At 40.4% G+C, this 21,052-nt stretch overlaps 1 long non-coding RNA gene across 1 annotated transcript in view; it reads left to right on the top strand.

Moving 5' to 3' along the window:
- The first annotated feature begins 4,735 nt into the window (after positions 1 to 4,735).
- Positions 4,736 to 21,052, top strand: part of LOC144315142 (uncharacterized) — a 174,464-nt gene continuing 158,147 nt past the window's right edge. The window contains exon 1 of the long non-coding RNA XR_013380918.1: positions 4,736 to 5,144. This is a non-coding gene — a long non-coding RNA (uncharacterized LOC144315142). The remainder of the gene's footprint in view (positions 5,145 to 21,052) is intronic.

Below are 21,052 nucleotides of genomic sequence, written 5' to 3'. Positions count from 1 at the left end.
ATAAAAATTTAAAAAAAAAAAAAGTGTTTCCAGGTAATTCTGATGTGAAGTCAAGTTCAGAGGAAGAGTGACAAGGTGGCATGCAGGAGGATGTGTTAAGGGCTAAAGTGAACTCAGGATGAAGGTGGCTAAAGAAAAGAGACCAGACCGTGTGAAACTGGGACACCACCCAGGAGCGGCAAAGAGCAAGTACAGAGAAGAATTGCCAGGAAGGAGAGCGCGAACAGCTGCGGGAATGAATATGTCATGGATACTTAAAAGAACATGAGAAGGCTAGCTTTTGAAGGTTCACTTTGCAAAGTGGAAGAAAATATTGTAGGAAAGGGAAGATTTATTGTACTATGCCTGGCACATAGTAAGTGCTCAAGACATATTTGGCAATTGAATACGTAGGTGGACCAGATTATGGAGGGACTTTAGAGAGAAACAAAATAATTTGTATTTCTTATTCACTATATACTCCCAGGGACTGGCATATATTAAAAACTCTGTAAGTAATTACTTAATTATTGATCAATTAATGTGCCTTGCACATAGTATGCACTGCTTAAATGGTTGATATTACTCAAATTACGATTATCGTGAACACCTTTGTTTTTCAGATGGAAAATGCAATGATTTGTTTGTGTTAGGAGATAGTTTCTATTTTGGTCTGATGGAATAGCTCAGAGAAACCATATTGTTTAAAGACATTCCATCATGTTCCAAGGGGACATTTTACAGAAAAAGCATTACATCACCAGGTGTAGAGTTAGAGTTCCTACAATAAAATCCTCCCATGAAACATGAAAATAATGAAGCTATCCATGTAAGAATTCAATTAAGAATGCCTACTATGGACCTTCTGAGCAAAGGATAAAAACATTTCTGTCTCCTCTATAACGCTTACACTCTTGAGGGGAGCAGAAAATAAGCAAAAGATATAATACTACAGAATCTGGTAAATGGTAAAGAGAAGAAAAGAGTGCAGAATGGGAGTGTTGGTGGGGGAGAGGTGCAACGAGAAATTCCGGTGTCAAGAATGGTGGCCAAGAAAGGCCCTACTGAGAAGGGGAACATTTGAGTTAAGATCTGAAGAGTGATGAAGGAAGTCATGGAGATGAGTCTATTTGGGAAAGTGTATTTGAAGCAGAGGGAACAGCAGGTGTAAAGGCCCCGAGGCAACAGCAGGGAAGTGGTCAGTATATCTTGAGTGAACCAGAAAAGAATGGTAGCATATCAGTGTAGGACCTTCTAGGTCACAGGAAGGACTTTGGCTTTACCCTGAGTGATGTGGGAAGCTAGCTGGGGTTCTGATTTAGTCATGTTCCTGGCAGCCACAAGCCTCTCTGGAAGCTGTCCACAATTGTTCTAACTAGAATTGATTGATGTCTCCTGGGTTTTCTTAGTATTTCTTTCTTTTGGATTACCACACTTCCTTTATTTTTGATAAAAATAGGTAGTTTTCCTCCTTTCCCTGGGTTACAAATACCTTGAATGTACCTTGTTCATATTTATGTGTCCAGAGACATCTGACATAAAATCTCTATATAGACATTTACCAAATATTTCATATAACTTTAGAGCTTTATATAACTTTATATCTTTAACTATATAGCGTGCCATAAATTGATGTGCCATTCCATGGATAGCCAAAAACACCTAACCATGTTGCAGTCTGAGTCTCATCTGTAGGCATTTGAAATAATCTGGCAATTCCTTTAGAATTCACTCAGTGAACTACAGCTCTGCAATTAGTCATGCGTGTGATTTGAGGGTACTGAAAGGCCCCTGCTTGCCCTAAAATATTTCCACTATAAAGACTGCCTCCTCCCTGTCCTTACTCAGATCCCTTATCCTTCAGTCTGCACCTCTGGAGCAATTTCATTCTCATTTAGCAAAGGAAAGGGCATTGCTCTTAGAAAGCTTTTATAGAATGCACGCTGATGCTAAGCAGTTGGAATCACTCTGAGCACAGCCTGGTGGAGACCTTGTTAAAAATTATGCTGTACTTGCACCTCTCTTAACCAGCTCAAGACAGAACCAGTGTTCGTTCTATCATCTATCTATCTATCTATCTATCTATCCATCCATCCATCCATCATCTAACAGAGGGCCTCTAATTCTGCAGCCCTAATGACATAGTGAGCAGCTCTCTTCTGCACGATCAGCTATTGGATAAAACAATTCAATCAGCTTTGATAATTTGGAATAACAGGACTCTGCCAAGGGACTGGCTCTTCTGATTTGAAAGTAAATGTCTTAACCTCCCTCGCCATGACATTTATTTTCCATAAATGGTGCTGGCTTTGCGTTGGCATTCTTTTAGCAGCAGGAGACCATTATCCTGTGAGAATGTTCTCTCCCCTTTCACATTATCTCTTAATTATTGCCCTCTTTTCAGCAGACAATGCCTTTAGGAATTTTCATGTGATTTTCCCCTCCGTTCCTCCTCTGACTTGTACCGCCACGGGAGAGGATTTTTGGGTATTAACCCCAGAAAGTCTACAATAATGAATCTTATAGACAGTTGGCTCAGTCTCCACGGAATCCTTTGAGAGGGGCTGAGATGCCGTGAGCAACGTGCAAGGCAAATGCTTGGGAACTACAACATTTGCATGGAAGCCTTCGAGGGCAAGGAGGGAATGACAATGCAAATCTCCGAGCTGGCGAGTCTGGCTGGAAGATTTAGTTTTTCCCACATGTTAGGCTCTCCAGACCATCCCTTTTATTTATTTATTTTGAAGAAAAGGTTTCGCCCCTCCCACTAACAAAAATAGCCTTCACTAATGTAAATCCCATTTCTGCAGTTTTGGTGAGTCTGTAGCCAGCCAGATTAAAACAATAGCTGCAGAAAACCCGAGAACTCCCCCGATGCATCTTAATGGCTGTTTGTTAACTTCAAAACTGACCATTTAAATGCTAACCCTATTTAGCAAGTAATCCAAAACATAAGCACCCAGCTTGAATCATTAGCATTTAATTGTGTAACATTTTCTATTGCTAGTCAGGGCCAATTCTCCTTGTATATATATATATACGTTTTTCAAAAAGCACTTTAGGACTCAAATTTATGTTCTGGCATAAATGCTTCTCTTGCATTATTTATGAATCCATGGGAGCCTAGGTTAAGGTTACATCTTGTGCAGAGGCAGAAGTGCATACAAAACTTAAGAAGAGCCCCCCACCCCCTCATATATTTGGAGATTAGCGGAAGGGATCCACAGTATTCTGTTGAAGTTGTCATCAATATTTATTGATGACGACTGTGATGTCATACAACAGGGAACACTGAGCTCCACACACGTTTCTGGCAGCGAAAGAGTGGGGTTGAAGGTCCCCCCCCCCCCATTTCTTTGAAAATACAGGAAAAAAAAAATTCCTGGTGCTTTTTCAACATAATATAAAGGTCACTGACAATAGCCCACCTATAGATGGTGATGTGTGACATTTAAACTGAATACAAGGAAAGCATGATAAGCATTAAAAAGAACTAGTCACTTTCAAGATAATGCTGTTTACCAAAATCATTTCTCTTTGGAAAAAAAAAATACTATACCATTTCATTTTATTTCTCAGATATTTCTTGAGAAACATACAGTGTCTTTGGGAGAATGTGAATAAAGAATAGACTGTCCATGACTCTTATTTCATCCACTGATTTATGAATAATATTTTAAAAGCGTGGCCTAGTAGGCCTTGGAAACTGGCCCCGGGGAAGAAATATCTTTGGGTGTTATTTTCAGTTGTTATGTTTTGGTGAAAAAAAAAAAAAAAAAGCATTGAGGTGTTTGTGGAGTGCACGTTGCCAAAACTAACAGTTGTAAGAAAAGAAAGTCATTTAGAAAATGGTTCTATTTTTACACTTCTATCGGACGCGACCAGCTGGACCGATCCTGCTTTCTCTCCGTGGAGTCGAATTGTTTAACTGCGTGCACGAGACCTCCCCGTCTCAGCAGCGGGCCAGAGGGGGATCTGAGCGTGGGAGAGGGGTGAAGGAGGGGTGCTGAGAACCCTTGCCCCCATTAAGGCTCCTGAGAAACTGCTGAGACCTTTCCTGGAGTCTGCGGGGGAGCCAAAGAAAAAGAAAGAGGAGCATTAGAAGGGGCAGGAGCCCCACTGGGAATGGGGATCTGTCTACCCTGTAGGTTGGGGGGTGGGGTTCGGAGCAGGCCCGTGGGAAGCGGTGGTTCTCCACGGCCTTGGTACCGTGCACCGCGCTGCCCAGGCCACCCCTGACACCGAGTGACCACCAGGGCGCGGGGCTCGGGGCTCGGGGCTGGGCCCCAGGCCTTGCTGACTGCTCACCCCCCTCCCCCCTCCCCGCCCCGGGGGGCGCCTTCTGAGTCAGAACCGCGGGAGGGTAAAGCGGGAGCGAGCTGCGGCCCTTCCCATTCTGCAAGCGCCCCGCGCGGGTAAGGGAGGCCCGGGCTCCTGAGCTGGATCCGGGCGCCAAGAAGGGCCCTTTTCACCCCTGCGGGGAAGGTGAGCGCTGAGCTCCCGCGGCGGCCCGGAGCCGAGAGGGGCGCAGGGCAGCCTGCGGGCGCCACCGGGTCAGCCGAGCGGCGGGGCTCGCGTGGGCCTGGCCCGCGGCAGGTGCAGGAGCGCGCCGCGTCCTGGGGGGGGGGGGGGTCGCTCTCCGTTGCCTGGACGCTGGGAATTGTTGCTTAAGCAGGAGTAACACGCTGATCCTTTTGAAGAGCGGAGCTAAAAGCCAATGACGCCTTTCTGTTTCTGCAGTGGCACTGCGACCTCAGTATCAGGACCTGGGGGGGGGGGGGGGGGCAGCAGGCCAAGCAAGCACCACTATTAATTGAATGAGGGAAAGGAAAACTATCCCAGTGCCTACTACTCGCAGAGTGTAAGGCACTCAGTATTTTCAGTGAGTTTGCATTTAATCCTTACGATACTGTAAGGCTTTACCCACTTTTTAAAAAAAGAATTATTTACTCATGAGAGACAGAGAAAGAGGGAGAGAGTGAGGCAGAGGGAGAAGCAGGCTCCATGCAGGGAGCCCGACGTGGGACTCGATCCCGGGTCTCTAGGATCACGCCCCAGGCCAAAGGCAGCACTAAACCAGTGAGCCACCTGGGCTGCCCAGACTTTATCCATTTTGTAGCTAAAATCTTTGAGCGTAAAAATTACATGAGATGACTATCAGCCAGGTAAGTTTAAAGTCTAGGACCATATTTAAATAATTGGCTCATAGGTTAACTGGAAGGAGGTTATGGATAGCAAACCCTGCGTTTCAATTTTGCTGTTAGGATTATTCAACCCGAAGTTGCAAATGGTATTTAATATTTTGGAAGACAGACTTCCGATGGAAAACAGACCCAGGTTAGCTGCGATGATGGTTCAAGACCAAGAACGTGAGATTAATCACGACTCCATCTATTTGGCTGCGCATCAGTTAAAGAAAAGTAACCATTTCAAAACTATAGTTGAGAAACCTGAAAATGGCAACTCCTGTTAAAAAAAAAAAAAAAAAAAACCTAAAAACTAATGATAGTGCTTGAGTTCTTTGTTCAATGTGGGCTGCCAAAGAAGATAATGGCACGTTAGGTGTTTTGATGGGTAATACATATTAGAATTGGTGAATACATGCAAAGCACTTTGCACAGTGACCAGCCCCAAAGTAAAGGCTAAATTATCAGCTGCGACTGAATTGGATCTTAACTAAGGAAAGTCCCTGTGCTGAAGGGGAGACACCTGCCCCGTAATTCCATGTGTCAGACATTTATTATGCTTTCCAGGAATCTCCTCTTACCCTAATGATAACCTGGTAGTTAGGGGGTATTATTCCCATTCTACAGATGAGAAAATGGAGCATTGCTCTAGGTTATTTAACTAATGCCTTGTGGAGCTGGGTTCCAAACCTGGACATTCAGACTCTGGGAGTGGGTCCTTAAGGTTCTAAGATTCCAGTCATTTTGAATGTTCAGACTTTTGTATAATATATGTTATCCAAATATAGGACTTCTATCTCCTTTGTATACATGCCTACTCATGCTACTAATTGCACATAATAATAACCTGTTAATGCTATAATTTTAGCAAGTGGGGCCATAGTAGACTAAAAGACTTAGCTTCCAAATATTAATAAAAATAAGTTTTTCTTTGGTAATACTTGATATTTTCACATTATTTTTCACATTTCAGAGTGGGGGATCCCCTTGCCCTTCTTCTCTATTCAGAAATATTCTTTATTATTTTTTTAAATATTTATGTATTTATTTATTCAGAGAGAAAGAGGCACAGAGACATAGGCAGAGGGAAAAGCAGGCTCCATGCAGGGAGCCCCACATGGGACTCGATCCCGGGTCTCCAGGATCACACCCCGGGCTGCAGGCGGCGCTAAACCACTGAGCCACCGGGGCTGCCCCAGAAATATTCTTATATGCATTTACAAACCCGTGGCCTTTTTAGGAGAACTGCTTCCACTGGATATATTGCCAATTTGTTCTTGCCATGTTTGTCAGAGTTTCAGAAAGCTCTTGTTTAAATTTTTTAACTTCCTAATGAAATGAGGCTTTTGGGAACCCTGAGGCTCTCCTTGTTTTATTGAATCCTTCCTCCTGTAGATCTTCCCTGTTGACTCCTATATCCAGGCACTGTTACAGGCATGGGATGTATAGTATTGAACACAAGGCATCAAGCCTGCCCTTGGACCACTCAAATTCTCTTCTTGCCTTCACCATTTTAGACTTCTGCTGTTCTCAGACCACAATTAGTGGTGTGAAAAACCTTGTTCTTGGTTATTTTTTTCTATTAGTGGATACACATGTGTGGTGTAATCTTAACCTGTTAGACATCTTGGTCTCTTCTCGTTTAAACTCTTTAAATTAAATTTGGTCTCTTTTGGAAAATCTCATCTTTGGAAGCTTTGGTTTATCCATTTTCTCCTTCTACTGGGCTACTTCTAGCTTCCCAAATAACTACTTGAATCCAATCTGCTTTGGAGGCAATGGAAGCTAAGATACTAGGTATGAAAAGAGTGAATTACCAGGGGAGAGATATTCTAGATTGAAGGAGATTATAGATTCAGCCTAAGTGGAATTAAAATCAGCATCATGATACTGTTTATTTTCTTTGAACATTAGGTCTTCTTGTTGTCAAACTTTCCTGATAGTAGTGCCCTCTCTGTAATCTGTAGTTTTACGAAAGTCCTTGCTGATTGTAGAGGGGAAAACACCATGAAATACCACTCTGAGACTTCATGTTCCAAATATTAGAGGAATGGCATTCCACAGCCACCTCAACAGACATGAGTCACTGGTATAACAAAATGTCTTATACTGATAAAATTCAAATTTCTAAATCTAATAACATAAGATAGTAGAAACTTTAATATTTTACGGTATAATAAAATGAATATATTTCTAATTCTCCTTTTCAATCCCTTATGCAACCCTTCTATGTGACTTGAGTCTGATTTGAGAGTAGCCCTTTACAGATGACACCTGTAAGAAAAGGCAGGAGCAGCAGCAAATCAAATTTTTATTAACGTAGTAGAAATAAAGGATAATGTATTTTGAAATAATTGGTGTTGCGTTTTTTCCTTTGGATTTCTCCCCATGTAATCCTTCAGCTTTAAGATCCCTTTTTTTTTTTTAATTTATTTATTTATGATAGTCACAGAGAGAGAGAGAGGCAGAGACACAGGCAGAGGGAGAAGCAGGCTCCATGCACCGGGAGCCTGACGTGGGACTCGATCCCGGGTCTCCAGGATCGCGCCCTGGGCCAAAGGCAGACGCCAAACCGCTGCGCCACCCAGGGATCCCCAGCTTTAAGATCCAACAGTGGGACTGTAGTGGGCAAAAGGTGCTCAGCTCTGCTGGGAAGCTGAGAGGCACATGTTGGAATTGTCCCATCAGTGGGGAGGAAGCTGGACCACCACTGGGCCCTTGTTGATGGAGTGTGGCTCCAGGAGTGTGAACTATGGCCTGCCCTCCATACTCCCTTGGCTTCCAGGAATGAGGGAAGTTACTAGTATATATGGGAACATCTCATAGATGACCCCCTAGTAGTAGATAAGAGCATATGGACAGGGTATCAGTTAGTCAAATCAGTTATTCAGTAATGAATACTGATTAGTAACTTAGTATAGGTGGGTAGTGGAATAGCTTGCCAGGGCTGCCATGACCAAATACTATGGACGGGGTGAATGAAATTATTTTCTCATAGCTTTAGACGCTGGAAGTCAAGATCAAGGCATTGGCGGGATTGGTTTCTTCCGAGGCTTTTTCCTTTGGCTTGCAGATGGCCACTTTCTCCCTGTGTCCTTAAGTGACTTTTCATTTGTACAGAATTCCTGATGTTTCTCCTTTGTGCTGATTTCCTCTTACAGAAACAGATTGGATCAAGGCTTACCCTAAAGGCCTCCTCTTTCCTTAACTCTTTAAAGGCCCTATCTCCAAATATCCCATTCTGTGGTACTTGGGCTTAGGACTTCAACATATGAAATTTGGGAGAACACTGTTCAGTACATTAACAGGTGCTATTAGATGCATAAGGGAAACCAAAGATGTATCCAAATTATAAAGTAGCTTGTGAAATGTGGGTCACTATAGAATATCGGTCACGTTTCTGTGCAATGGGCTAACTTCTTGATGTTTTTGCCCTGAAGGAACAGTTGGAGATTAGGTATAAATTTACAAAACTGAATGGCAGCCTTTCCAGCTCTTTTCATCTAATTGGGGAGGGGGTGTCATCTTAACTGAAGTATAGTTGATACACAATGTTACATTAGTTCCATGTGTCATCTGATTTTTTGGAACTTGTATGCCTGGGCAGAAAATGGGAAGTTGTTTTCCCCCACCTAAGAAACCATATGAAACAGGTAATGACACTTGTTGGAAGGTCTGCAAAGAATTATCCAGTTCGCATTCTGACTATCCTACAAGTAAAATCCAAAGTCTCAAAAATTGGTCAAACACCAAAACTGCATTTTATTTAATCCCTCATTCTAAATTATGTAAGGCTATCAAAGGACCATAAGCTATTTGAAGAACGCCTCTAACATGAAAATGAACCAAAACAAACAGGAGAAAATTGGAGGTAGAAGCAGTGCAGAGAACATTTTTTTTTTTAATCTGAAAGACAAACTTGTGATCTGATAATTAAAAAAAAAAAAATAGACAAAAACGCTGAAATAGCAAAAAAAAAAAAAAAAAACAAGAGGGGGGGGGCATAATGGGATAGAAATGACACCTCTAGGTACCAGAGCATCTGATATCTAGTAGTCCATAAAGAGAACAAAAACTAGAGGAGAGAAAGTTATCAAAGAAATGATAGAAAACTTCCCAAGAATGAAGGGCCCTCAGAGTGCCTGCTACAGTGAATAAAGAGGTCTATGAAGATCTATTATTCAGTAATAACACCCTGAAGATTAAAACTTACAGAAAACTATAGTGAATTTGGGGGAAAAAACATGGCATTGAACCCTAGAAGGTAGTAAGTGCTAGGGAGAGACCTTGTAATTCTGATGAAAAATGCTTTTTAACCTGAGATTCTAATCACAATCAAGTGGACCCTCAAATGTCCAAATGAAAACTTTTGAATGTGCAAGAACTCAAAATCTTAACCTATGTTGAATCCCTTCTCCGGAAGTTCCTGAAAGATGTACACCACCAGAATGTATGGCACCAAGTGAAGATGAGCTGGGGGTCAGGAAAGAGGTCCTCCAACATAAAGTAAGAATGTGGTGGGGAAATCTCTACAACCAATTCAAACTCCAGGAGAATGTTCTCTAGGGAAGAATGGAACAGATAGTTTACCTGATGTATTTGCGTAGGAAGTATTACTGAGAAGAATTTTCCTGAGCTGTTGGAATACAAGTAATTGTTACCTCCAAAAGAGCAACAAACATCGTCATGGTAAATTGGTTAAAAAAAAAAAGCTCCCCAAACCCCCTATATTTAGAGTCCTAGTAGTATAAAGAATATTTGCTAAATATGGCAATAAGAGTCAAAAAGTAAAGCATTAGAAACTGGAGGTGATATAAGAAAATGAAATCTTCATCCTCATGATAGGAATGTCTAAAATTGATAAATTAACAAATAAAGTCCGCGTGTTTAATAATACGAAAATAAGTTAGCTAAAACATACTTAAGTGGTGGTAATACAACCAAGGAGCTGCTATTTTATAAGGTTTTTATATTTTTGACCTATGTACTATATTAAGAATAAAACCAAAAATCTAGAAAATCAACAAAATAACAGATTATGCATTTAAAAAGTTTAATAATCCATTTCATGTATTTATATACCTTTATAGCTGTATATATATCTTAAGAATACATAGCTATATGTGAAGATATGCTAACATTTATTATGTTTATATGTGCCAACACCATACTTAATATGTCTGTCAGTCATTGCACTAAGTATTTTACATATAGTTTCTTAATTTTTGCAATAACACTTGAAGAGATCTTATGACCCCATTTTAAAGATGGAGAGTCTGAGGCCAAGAATGTCTTCTCCAAATAAGATTGCTAAAACAGAGTACAGTGGTTCTCACTATTAGGGAGCATCTGAATGACTTAAAAGACTTAATAAATCAAACACAGCTGGGTCTTATCAGTTTTTCTGATGCACTAATCTGGGATGGGGCCAAAAACATTCCAGGTGGATGCTGATGCTACTGGTCCAAGGACCAAATCTGAGCTGAATTTGAGTTGAAAGTGAAACCAGGGAGTGCAATTGTGGGCACCTCTGATTCCAATTACACAGTAGTGCTTATCTGAAACCACACATAATGGGGAATATTGACTGTGTGGATGCAAAGACTTAGGAAAAATTTTGTTCCCAGAGTCCTCAAGTGAGCAGAAAGTGGGCTCTTAGGCCAAATATGCCAAATTACATAGAGCCTCTGAACATGATAAAAATGATCATTCCTACATAGGGGTTAAGTATTCCAGTAAACACTGTTAAAGCAGTTCATGCTTACTGGAGCCAATCTTGATTATGCCGTACCAGTTGCCAATGACTGATTTAGAAAAAGGCTTGTGATGCAATTCTAGCCAATAGGATCTGAGAGGAATTCTCCAGGTGGACTTCTGGGAAACCCGTTCTGGCTCTTAAAAAGACCTACTTAAGAAGAGATGTCACCATTGTAGACCTGAGATCTATATTCATGGCAACAATTTGGTGCCCAGGAGAGAGCTATTCTGAGGGCCAAGCTGATGTCTTAAACAGTTGTGTGGAAAGATAAACTCCTGGTGCTATTTTAGAGCTGCTGAACTAAGCAAATCTGGAACTCAACATCTGGATTTCTTGGTATATGAGAGAATAAATTTTCTTGCTCTCGATAGCCAATTTAGGTACTTATATCTGTAGGCCTCCTAAATGCTAAAAGTACATAAAGATACACGTGAAAGATCTGGAAACTAAGTGAATGCCAGACAGGAGTAATTTGGAGAAAAATCAGAAGGGAGAATAAAGTTTAGCAAGGGGAATGGACTGAGCAGCATAAAGTGTAATACCCTCCTTCCCATTTTATCCCCACCATGGATGTGGCTTCCCCTGGAATATCTGTGTGCTCTAAAAAAGGATCTATAATAATGTAATATACTTCAATATAATAGCCTAGTAAAATAATACAGTATTGTAATGAAACACTTTTAATATTCTAATACATAAGGATATATCCTACTATATAGAAGGCTCAAATAGGTCTACCATATAAAGTGTTTTTTTTTTTTTTTTTTTTTTTTTTTTTTTTTTAAATTTTTATTTATTTATGATAGTCACAGAGAGAGAGAGAGGCAGAGACACAGGCAGAGGGAGAAGCAGGCTCCATGCACCGGGAGCCCGACGTGGGATTCGATCCCGGGTCTCCAGGATCGCGCCCTGGGCCAAAGGCAGGCGCCAAACCACTGCGCCACCCAGGGATCCCCATATAAAGTGTTAACTGATCTAGAGCTACTTGCTATGTGGGCAGCTTACCATGGGTATGCAATAGCATATTCTGTTAATTACCGTGTAACAAACCAACCCCAAATTTAATGACTTAAAATAACCAAGTATGTGACCTGTACTCTGTGGGTCAGCACTTGAGGCTGGCCCCAACTAGATGGCTGCGTCCTGTGTCTGTGGGAAGAGCTGCAGGCCAGTTAGGATTCCTTGCCTCTGAGAGTTAGCTTTCTGTCACCTGGGCTGAAAGCGGTGACTGGTTCATGTGGTCTGGCACTCTAGGGCGAGCTAGCTGGGCTTTTTCTCTTGGGGCTGTGGAGGTCTAAGAAGCCAAAGTAGGTGAGGCACATGTCACCTCTGCTACATGCTGTTTGCCAAAGCAAGTTGCAAGTCCAACCCAGATTCAAGGGACAGGGAAATAGATTCTACTTTTTAATGAAAAGGAAAGAAGGAAGGAAGGAAGGAAGGAAGGAAGGAAGGAAGGAAGGAAGGAAGGAAGGAAGGAAGGAAGGAAGGAAGGAAAGGGTGAAGAGAGGTCCTTACTTTTCTTACAAGCAATCAATCTGCCACATACATCCAATGGAAAACTGAGCAGAGAGCCATCTGACAAGTCAGGCAATGACAGTTGCTGCAGAAGTGTGGGCAGCAGCTAGTTGTATGGGAGGCAAAATAACTACTTGGCTGTGGACCACAGTCAGCATTGACCTTCTGAGGGGGTAAGTGAAGTACGTGAGCAGCAAAATCTGTGCCTGGTAGCAGAGCATTCCTATAGGATGGCAGGCAGCTAGGGCTGTAGTAAGGCATCTGTTGAAATCAGGAGAAGTGGGAGAACGTGAGTGGACTTGGAGTACCTGTGCAGCACTCTTGGCTTTTTCCCCCCCTCCCTAGATGTAACAGGAAGAGACTATACCGGGATCCCTGGGTGGCGCAGCGGTTTGGCGCCTGCCTTTGGCCCAGGGCGTGATCCTGGAGACCCGGGATCGATTCCCACGTCGGGCTCCTGGTGCATGGAGCCTGCTTCTCTCTGCCTGTGTCTCTGCCTCTCTTTCTCTCTCTGTGACTATCATAAATAAATAAAAATTAAAAAAAATATAAAAAAAAAAAAAAAAAAAAAAAAGGAAGAGACTATACCGAAGGAAGAGTGGTGGTGAGGCTCTGTTGGGATGGCTGGGAGATGTGACACACAGGTACTGAAATTACCACAGGTATACCTGCCACTTGTCTTAGAGCCATAGTAACTAGAAATACGCAGCATGATTCCAATACTAATTTCCAGCTGTCTTCAAATGAATGAATTAGCTCCTTGCAGTCCAGGCCAGTGTCCTGTCCAGGACCTGACTGGATTCTCCTGGCTTGTCATCCTGGTTCCAGCTTGCTACCTTTTTTGGGAATCTCTGTTCTTCACCCATACTGATTGCATGAAAACAGCAGTTTGTGGGCATCAGGCTATCCCAATTGTACAGATTTCTCAGACTCCTTAGTCTGAAGATGCTACAATTCATACTTCAAGTACAAAGTTGATATTTTAGTTTTAGTGATCTCTCTTTTCTGATGATGCATAGACGTGTGTGTGTATGTGTGTGTGTGTGGACTTGGGCTGAAGGTGTTGGATTCTTTTATGATGTGTACTCCCTCAGGGGAATGATGCTGTCATGCTCTGGTCTCCCTCTTGTCCATCTTGTAAGTGCTACAGTTTTGGAGAGTTCTGTGGAGTTCATCTTATTCTTAGGCATCTGAAGAGAAGCTCCCAATTGATAAACCTTGACCACCTCCTTCACTGTGCAAAATCATTGACTCCTTAGAATTTTATCAAGCCTTATTTCCCTTTTCCCTTCTTCCCTAGTAAGTAGCCTACTGATCTAGAGGCCAGTTGGGGGTTACGCTTATAATCTAGCTGGAGTAATGAACATACATGAACAAAATAATTACATGCTAAGCCTTGTGTTGAAGGAAAACCTGTAGAGAGAATATCACAAGGGGTTGTCCTTATAGAAAGCTAATACATGAACAGTGTATGGAAAATTTGAACAGACGGATGACAGCAGAGAAAGTATCCTGGACAAATCCTCGATTTAAAGACTGAGAATAATGTATTTTAAATATATTAAGAGTGTACACGTATTAAATACAAAATGTAAATTAAGCCACAGATCTGTTTCTAGAGGAAAGGTGAATTGTAACACATAAAGAACAGCTAGCTCCTAAATTATAAGATATGAAGGATTATTAATGGTTTATAAAATTTTCTCACCATATTGAAAGTTTCGGTGTATAGCTTTTCAAATAAATCCTTCATTAAGCATTTGATAAATATTCCTCAGTGTTAAAAATGATTCGGGCTGTCCTATTTTTTAATAGGATATGTTTTGAGAGTGATGGCATGTAGGGAGAACTTTGAATCAGCAAAGGCTTTTTTCCCTCCCTTTGCATTTCCAAACCAAATCCTGTTTCAGGAGTTCTAGTAATACTGTTGGAGTGTGGATTGTTAGGTGTGAAAATTATACGGTGGGAGCATATTTGTTAGAGTATGTTTAGGTGGTGGATAATACAAGATACACAGCTCATTTTTACAAATACTTAAGACAGTGGCAGAACAGAGTCCGTTAAGGATGTTAAACTTCCCTTGGGGGCTGAGAGAGTATGGAGAATGGCCTGTGTTACCGAGTAAGGCCCATGTGCCAAGATCAGTTGCTCAGTCTAGCAGAGATGAGTGAGGTGGCTCCATCCTGGCAGGGGGCTCGGTAACTGGGACCAAAATGCCAGTCTTCCAGTTTTCCTTCAGATGGTACCAGGACATTCAGATGTGTGGATCAATCTGGCAACCAAAGGAGAACAACTTACACTGTGGGGTGTTTGACCCCAGCTCTCTAGTTTGTCTGGAGCTCCCCTCTCATCTTTTCTTTCTAGATCATTTTGTCCTTCTGGTAAATTTGTGGAACAAGAAGGGAAGAAATAAGGGAATAATCCTAAATATCATTTTAAAAAGCCAAAAGTCTCTGTCTTCCTCTTGATCCTTTCCTTAAAACACACACACACACACACACACACACACACACCTGCTGGGAAGAAAGTTAAGGAACTTTTAATTAGTATTTTGAAATTTAAATCAAAGTCTTCAATATTCAAACTATTACATAAATTATGAAAAAGTTGAGATATAAGGTACAATAGAGTTCTTTGTAGTAAAACTTCCTCTTATGTTCTACTCCTGTTTTTGTAGACTTATCCATATTTTAACTTGGTCTCTAATTTTTAATCCCCAGTGTAGAGATCATACTTCTTCATTGAAGAGTATATTTCTCACATCTTGACAAAGCCCTTTTCATCTTGCTATTAATAAATTGGCATTTAGTTTTTCTGAATGTGTTGCTTTGAAGCATTTCACTTAAAAACTGAAAAATACTCGTTTTATGTAAGGTTTATATTTGCAGTGAAATATTGCTATAGGAAAAGTTACCTATTTTAAACTTCAGAAAATTTGATTTATACCTTTCATGTTTTCAGTCTTGTTTGCTATTTGATTACTGGGGTTCTTGATTATAAAGTCTTTTTCAACATGGATCATGAAGCACTAGCCATTATTTTGAGAATGTTACATTTTCTGACTATTACTCAAAGAAATGACTCATATTGGATTGCATTCTAGGATATTAAATTATAAATGGTTTCTAAGGCTTCACACTTCCTCTTTTTCTTATTATCTTTGACATGAGTCCCCTGAAACTGGATAAATGTAGTTTGAGATGGTAATAGAAATTGCAGGCAATCCCTTAATTGCCTACCAAAATCCAACAAGTGCTGAAAACTGACAAATCTCTCATAATTCATTTGGTAGCATTCTGACCTGTCCTGAGATTTTTCATTGGTAGAATCAAACCTGAAATAATCTTTTTATAATCTTCATGTAATTTTTATGTAACCTTTATAATCTTTCACCCTATGAAGCACAAATATGTTTCACTGAAGACATACTAAGATGTTTGCTTATGGGGTGCTGTCCCACATACTGCTGGGGAGTTATCTATATCTAGAATATAAAAATACATATAAAATATACATTTCTGCACCTTCTAAAATCTGACTTCTAAATTCCAAAACCTACCTGATCCCAAGTATCACTCAAGATTTTCAAAAGTAAAAAACCTTTTTTTTTTTTTTTTTGGCAAATGTAAAATGAGCACATGTCAAAGATTCTATTCAACTCATTAATGAGAAAACCAATAACTTACCTACTAAAGCTGATTCAAAGGAGAATTTGAAAAATAGACTTCTCTAGTCAAGGCGGTCCAGCATTGCTGAAATTTGTATGAATAGATTCAAAAAGTAGCTAATGGCTTACAAAGGTGAGCACTCTTACTCAACAAATTTACACATCATGCAATTTCAACGTATCAGTATTCTGATTAAATATTAAATAATAAAGTCCTATATAGATGCGTTCTCCTAGATATTTATAGAATCCTTAAACAATGACACTGAAAAGATATCTGCTATCAAGATTTTATTTCCAGATTTTGAATTTTTTCCCACTGCTTTCTCATCCCTACATAATCTCTAAAGTTTATTAGTAATAAGGTCTTGGCCTTATATGTGTTTACAACTCTTGCAGCGTGCAGTCTGTTGTAAAGTAATGAAAAAAAATAACTATTTTAGTTTTTTAAAAGAACCTTGGCTTGGACTTTTTTTTTTTAAAGGTTTTATTTATTTATTCACGAGGGACAGAGAGAGAGAGAGGCAGAGACACAGGCAGAGGGAGAAGCAGGCTCCATCCAGGGAACCCAACGCGGGACTCGATCCCGGGTCTCCAGGATCACGCCCTGGGTTGAAGGCGGCGCTAAACCGCTGAGCCACCTGGGCTGCCCTTGGCCTGGACTTTTAAAAGCCTCTGTTTTGAGTCTTGGAAAGCAAGGTCAAGAATCTCCCTTTATGAGATTTTACTAGCAGTACCTACAGTGCTTATAGGTTGGGGTGAAATGTTATCTCCTAGATAGTCCCAAAATTTAAAAAGCTACTGACTCCTGGAAAGTGGCCTTTCTTATCACTGTAACCTAAATAATAGAACAAGTTCCATAGCAGTTTTCCTAGAAGGATTTGATAGCCATTGGCTCCATACATCAAGTATGATTTTTATTGGTAAGCTTGTTATACAATATCAAATAGGAATCCTTTACAGATAGGATAGGCTAGATATATGATCTTAGTGACACCATTTGTTAGTTGTATCCTAGTAAGGACAGACTCCTTGAATAAATGTATATTACCATGTCTTCCTTAAAATGAGAGGCAAATAGCCATATTTTCATTTAAAGTAAGGAGATTCTGTAACAGCATCTGAATTCTGAGGTCAACAAGAAGTTTACCAAATGGTTAATTTTAATCCACAGAAGCATGCTCTACTAATTTGAGAGATTTTTTTTAAAAAGAATTTTCTCCTATACTGATTAAAAAATAAGACACTAAAAATACTAAATACATTAGAATGGCTACAGCGAAATTTCTCACTGGTTCATTTAGTCTGATATAAACTTTTTCATGAGCTTGTCTGCTTTTAGAATAGTTTTGCAAATCCTGATGGTTTTCAGGAATAATGAATTGTCTAAGTGATGTCACCCACCCAAAAGCTCCAAGGCCTGATCTGTGAGTTTTTGCCTTAAATTCTGAAATGGACCTTCCATGAGTTGCTGAGACCATCTTTCTGTGTTGAAAATACAAAATCATGCCTGTAGCTTCGTTTTCAGGCAAGAATCAGGGTTAGACTGAACTCTGTTTGATAATGGGGCTAACTGCTGTGATTAACTTAAGTAACCGATAACCTAAAAACAAAGGAGTATAAAATTCTTTATTGCAATGAAATCTGTAAATCTTTCCGGTTTCTCCTGAGGGTAGGAATTTATAATGGGTGTTATAACAAATAGTCTAGGGCCTCTCAAAGAGCTCTGTAAAACAATAGTTTTCAAACCTTATCAGATTGCTGGGTTCCACCCTAAGAATCTCTCATTTGATAGCTCTGAGTGGGGCTCTAGAATCTGCATTTCTAACAAAGTCCCAGGTAATGCTGATGCTGCTGATCTGGGGACCAGCTTTAAGAAACACTGTAAGAGGGTATAATCTTAAACACTTTTATGAATATTTAATCAATACACTTATCCTGTCACCTAACTTAAAATACTGTTCTTACAATTGTGTTGAGCTGAGAAAGAACATACCAAATATGCCCTATCTTTTATAGTCATTCCCCTTTGAATAAGGCAAAAATATATATATATTTGATTTATCCAGAGGCTAAATGGGAAATCTCAGTTAGCTTTACATAACAAATACATTGAAATTTGTCCTTCTAAACAGATTCTGCCCTCGAAGGCAAAATCAGGAGTTGTGCCAAGAGCTTGCTTTTTTTTTTTTTTTTTTTAAGATTTTATTTATTAATGAGAGACACGGAGAGAGGTAGAGACATAAGTAGAGGGAGAAGCAGGATTCCTGTACGGAGCCTGATGCAGGACTTGATCTCAGTTTCCCGGGATCACAAACTGAGCCAAAGACAGATTTGCTCAACCACTAAGCTACCGAGGTGCCCTTTCAAGAGCTTTCTTACCTTCGTAAGAGAGGATCCTTGGTTTCCTGAGATAAAGTGCTTGGCCACCTATTGAATACAATAACGGTATTTGAAAATGAGCATAGGAGAGGGTATGTGACTGCAGAGAATTGTGGTGGACATGAGGATGAGCTGTTCAGGTTGCTGTTCAGGGAGAGCATTGTTGTCCATGTGTCAGCATGCAGCCTCAAGCATTCTGTTGCCTAGTCCAAGCACATTCTTTTCAAGGATGGCCCATATCCAGTGATCCCAGGTAGAAAGCCTGGCCAATTTGGCCTAACGCTGGATATCGTGATGAGCCACGTTCCAGAACTCCCTATGGGGTTGGTTGAAGTGCCGGGGGTCTAGCGTCGGCAATTCCTGCTTGTGTCTGTGGGATTTCACCTTGTGCCTGCCTCTGCTTCTAACATACTCTCTTCACAGGTATTGATCCCTGCATGCCAACAGTCTCAACGTCTGTCTGTTCATGTGCAACCCCATCTCTGACCTTAGCACTTTCACAAGTGAACAGATGTAGTCTTAAAAAAAAAAAAAAAAAAAGATAAAGTAGTAAAAAGCACAGAAAATTATCCTAGTGAGTAGACTTGTATTTGGACATATTATACAGAGGTAAAGAGGAACCATTTTACTACCTATGAAGATTAAATATGTCAAGATTATTTGCCATTTTAATAGCAAGAAAGGCCAAGTTCTAGTTTGCATTAATACAGTATTTGGCAATAAAGGGTTCTCAACCTCTTTTACAAGATAACATGAATAACCCCATCAAAACTAAGCAAACTTTGTTGAAATTAACTTTTCAGGGGTGCCTGGGTGGCTCAGCCAGGTGTTTGCCTTTGTCTCAGGTCATGACCCAGGTATCCCGGGATCAAGCCCCAGTTTGGGATCCCTGCTTGGCTGGGAGTCTGCTCCTCCCTCTTCCTCTGCCCCTCCCCCTGCTGTGTGCTTACATGCATGCTCTCTCTCAAAATCATAAATTAACATTTCATTCCTCTTAAGACTCCAATGTTATAAATCAAGGTAAAATTCAGTTCCCTAAAAACAACTACAAACTCAAATTTTGTATACAAACTCGATTTGGTATACAGACTCAAATTTTGTTCTCCACTATGTTTCATATTCTGGAGAACCATACTTATTTTCCTGGAAAAACAACCCCATCCCATTACCTTGCACACACAGTTATAATTCTCTGACGTTTGTGCTGCTGGTATAATTTCAATTTCCCATAGAACTCTTACAAAATTCCATTTTGCGGAGAGGTAGGTAATTGATAATAGCTTATCACGATTTAGCAAACTAGCAAAGCTCAGTCCCAATAGCCACAGATATCCAATTTTATACATTTTTACAGTGGCAAGAATAAGCATGTTTATTAACATTCAAAATTATAATCACTCTGGAACATCTTAAAGAAGCAAATGTTAGGTTTATTAAGTTTGTGCTTGGATTTCAGTGTTCATTTTACCTAGAAATTACCCTGGTATCTGAAGATTATCGAATAAGCTATCTAAAATCTTAATCTAAATCTAAGATTTAGTTAATTGAGGGATCTAGAAAATTGTTTAAGCTGATTCTCTACAGAACATAAGCTTTTAAAAAACTTTTTGCTCTCCCTTCCCATGTTTTATGTATATATCCTATTTTACATCCTTTTATTTTGTTCCCTTGACTGATTTTTATAGACATAATTCATTTTCCTGCTTCTGTGCTTTAACATCTGTGTTGGTTTTTATAAGTGATTGCTCTGCTTCTATTATGTTTGTATGTACCTATGAAATTTTCCCCCTTTTCTAATTTTCTTATTCCTGATTGTGACCTTTCCTTTCTACTCAAAGAATTTCCTTTAACCTTCCTTGTAAGGCTGACTTAGTGGTGAATTCCTTTAAATTCTGTTTGTCAGGACTCCTGGGTGACTCAGCGGTTGAGCATCTGCCTTTGGCTCAGAGCATGATCCCAGAGTCCCCGGATCGAGTTCCACATTGGGCTTCCTTTTTTTTTTTTTTTTAATTGGATTTCAATTTGCCAACGTATAGCATAACACCCAGTGCTCATCCCAGCAAGTGCCCCCCTCGGTGCCTGTCACCCAGTCACCTCCACCCCCCACCCACCTCCCTTTCCACCACCCCTTGTTCATTTCCCAGAGTTAGGAGTTTCTCATGTTCTGTCTCCCTTTCTGATATTTCCCACTCATTTTTTCTCCTTTCCCCTTTATTCCCTTTCACTATTTTTTATATTCCCCAAATGAATGAGACCATATAATGTTTGTCCTTCTCCAATTGACTTATTTCACTCAGCATAATACCCTCCAGTTCCATCCACGTCAAAGCAAATGGTGGGTATTTGTCGTTTCTAATGGCTGAGGAATATTCCATTGCATACATAGACCACACCTTCTTTATCCATTCATCTTTCGATGGACACCGAGGCTCCTTCCACAGTTTGGCTATTGTGGACATTGCTGCATCAGGGTGCAGGTGTCCCAGCGTTTCACTGCATCTGTATCTTTGGGGTAGATCCCCAGCAGTGCAATTGCTGGGTCGTAGGGCAGGTCTATTTTTAACT

This window comes from Canis aureus, chromosome 6 (assembly GCF_053574225.1).
Source record: "Canis aureus isolate CA01 chromosome 6, VMU_Caureus_v.1.0, whole genome shotgun sequence".
Taxonomy (NCBI): Eukaryota; Metazoa; Chordata; class Mammalia; order Carnivora; family Canidae; genus Canis; species Canis aureus.
The sequence above is the reverse complement of the archived record's forward strand: the minus strand, read 5'-3'. Positions and strand labels throughout refer to the sequence as shown.